Source organism: Musca autumnalis, unplaced genomic scaffold (assembly GCF_047663935.1).
Source record: "Musca autumnalis isolate F117 unplaced genomic scaffold, ASM4766393v1 scaffold_2, whole genome shotgun sequence".
Taxonomy (NCBI): Eukaryota; Metazoa; Arthropoda; class Insecta; order Diptera; family Muscidae; genus Musca; species Musca autumnalis.
This window is the reverse complement of record NW_027411755.1, coordinates 246,510,217-246,513,486: the sequence shown is the minus strand read 5'-3', so window position 1 is coordinate 246,513,486 and position 3,270 is coordinate 246,510,217.

Below are 3,270 nucleotides of genomic sequence, written 5' to 3'. Positions count from 1 at the left end.
TCACGGCATAGAACATGTTCAATCCAATGGCATTTAGGCAGATATGAATTGCAGCATGGAAGATTTGATATTGGATTCCAATATTCGGAGCTTTGTTACTACTGTTGTTCGTTGTTGGTCTTCATAATCATGTATTTGGTTTTTGCGGAATTTGCCTGTGCCTCTCAGGTTATCTGGAATTTGTGACAGATTGTGATAGGTCTCTGGTTCCGTCTGACCGTAGGCAAGTGTAATCCGCCTAGTCCAAATAATTTAAAAATTTGCGCGATAGTAGCTTTATTTTATAAGGTTTATAAGCTTCGGCGGAATGCATACGGTTATGCTGTCGAAAAGTAGACGTAGAACTGAATTAAGGTCATGTTTATATTATAGCCTTTTGCAGGGTTAACCTTCTTAATGAGGATTTATTTGACGTACACGCAAAGGAATTGACATCTGAAACCCAGTGGGTTTGTTAAATCCGGTTATATAAACGTACTTTAAATTCAACACTCTATTGAACTGAGTGTTAAATTTATATGGTCCGCACATGGCCAGCCACTTCGGAAACCGGCTTAAGCGGAGTTTATGGAATCCTCCAGGTGATCTTTGATACGATTGACGATAATTTTGGCAATTATTTTCGCTATTGTCAGCAGCACACAAATACCACGCCAATTTCCACAAGTCTCCCTTTTGAGCAGTTTTTAATATTATGTATATTACGGTTTTGGTGGTCCTGTACGGGAGTCGCCAATGCTCTTGCGTTTGTCTCTTCTGACTGAGCGCTGCACTACTTTATGGAGGGATCGAATGTTGCGGGCTTCATGTTTGTTCCATGTTTCGTCCGTCATCCATATGTGTCGGCCTTTTGTCTGGGGACCCAAAGTATATTTTGTGCATTTCATATGTCTCTGGTTATTTTCCAATTTTCTGCAGAGGTCGATTTATGTTGAACATTATTTCTCCATGTTACTTTCATTCCTGTCTGACACCATTCGATATGCTGATTTCGTCGGTGAGTTTGCCGTTACCCTGCGTTTACACATGACAGAACAGTTGAGTACATGTATTGATTGTCAAAAACCCAAAACTTGCCTCTGTGACGTAGGCGTACAGACAACTGCAAAAACAGTTGTAGAATTATGAATGAAAATCTTCGATTTCTTTTTATTTTCCTTTCACATATTTTGTTTTTGTTCGTGTTCTTTTGTTTTCAATACATTTCAATTTCTATCTCACTTATTTTTGCAAAAAATGTCAACATTTTGTTAACCCGGCTGTCTGTGAAAAACTGATGGACAGCTGGGAGACAACCGACAAATATATGTATGTGTTAGTAAATCAGAGTTGTATTTGCAGACAGTCTGTCTTGTGTAAACGCCTAGTTAACATCAATACATCTGGTCTGGTTCCAATACAAATTTTTTATACAGTGAGTTTCTTTCCCATCTGTGAGATTGATACAAGTACATCAATAAGTTTATGACGCTCGACAGTATCAAAAGCTTTGGCATAATCTATGAAACATATAAAAACACATCACCCATACCTTCTTTGAAACCAAATTGTGACTTGCCCATATGGAGTTCACATTTTGCATAAATTCTTCTATGAATAATTCTTAGGAAAATTTTTAAGACGTGGTTCATTAGACTTATAAGTCTGTATTCATCGCATGTCTTTGCATTTTTCTTCTTCGGCATGGTTATAAAAATTGATTTTAGCCAGCCTTGTGGGTATTGACCGGTGTTATATTCATATATAACATGGCACAATCATACAGGTACCCGCATCAGCCCAGCTGATGTACTGGGAGCTGTCAAAAAAGTTGTTGTAATTGAAAACACAAAAATAAAAAACAAAAATTTAAAAGAAAAATTGTGAATTTTTGACGGATTTTTGTAATAATGTGTTTATTAATAACTGTCTAACAAAATTTTGTTGAAAAAATTGTGTGAATCGCTTTATTTTTGAAAAACATTTTTGACATTTCACAGTACTGAACTCGTTTTTGTTGTAGTTGTCGGCTGATGCATCTACCTGGTAATTGTTAGAGTTGCGTCGTTCATGAACGAACCGGTTCAAAGGAACGATTCCGTGAAAAGAACGAACGGATCCGTATCCAGCTCATTATTTTATATCGTTCCTTAGATCCCAAGATCCCCGATGGACGAGTCATTGCTGCTTACAAAATTAGCAGCAATGGTTTTGCAGCCAAACTCTAAAAAAACGCTGCGTTAGCGCAAGCAGCACAAATATCCACACAAAACAAACAATGATTAAAGAGCTACTCTCTCTCAGTAACTCACCTTATTCAGTAGCACATCTCGGTCATATCTTTCATTCATCTGGTTCTTTCATATCAAAACCACCACCACTACGTTCAGAAACAAAACCACCCCCCTTAGCACACAATGTGTCATTCGTGAACGAACATTTTCAAAACAACGATTCGGTGAAAAGAACGACGGAGTCATATGTAGCAGAGAACGAACGACTTCAAAAGAAAATAATACAGTCAAATGTATTGTTGAACGAAAAAGAGCCAACGAACGAACTAAACGACCCGGATCTTTTTGGTGAACGGAATGAAAAAGATCGATCCGCTCAATGAACGAGATTGCCCAACACTAGTAATTGTGCCATGTATATAATTAAAAAGAGTAACTAATATTTCTCCATTTTGTCCATCTGTTAATTTAAGAATTTCGAAAGGAATTTCATCACAACCAACAGCTTTTCTGTCCGTAAGAGAAGCAATTGCGTATTCGATTTCACATTTGTTTATTTGTGTTCCTTACAAGGCCCCAATAAGCAACATTGACAACACTTGTGAGTCGCAACACTCTCTCTTCATTACCAAAACAAAAAGCAGATTCATTCTCCAAAATTGTTGTTGTTGTGGAAAAAACCAAAACAAAGATTTTCCGTCTCTTTTCAAAATGCATTCTTGACTAAAGCTATCTCTATCCCTCTCATTGATGGAATGGCAACAAAAAACAAATGTGAACATATGCTCTGAAGAAAATTGTTAAAGTGCACTGCATGGTGGTGGATTTACTTTCTGATGAGACAAAATACGACATAAAAGATACTTTTTGTATGATGTGTGCTGATGATGGTGGATGATTTCCCATTCCATGGCAAGCCAAAATATCTTTCGCAAGTAGAAAAAACCCACACCAAGCAACACAGTCAAAGTCATTTGCGCATTTTGTAGCTACTCTCCCTCACACACGCTCTCTCTTTCTCTTGTTTCAACTTTGTTATCAGCACAAGACCTACTCA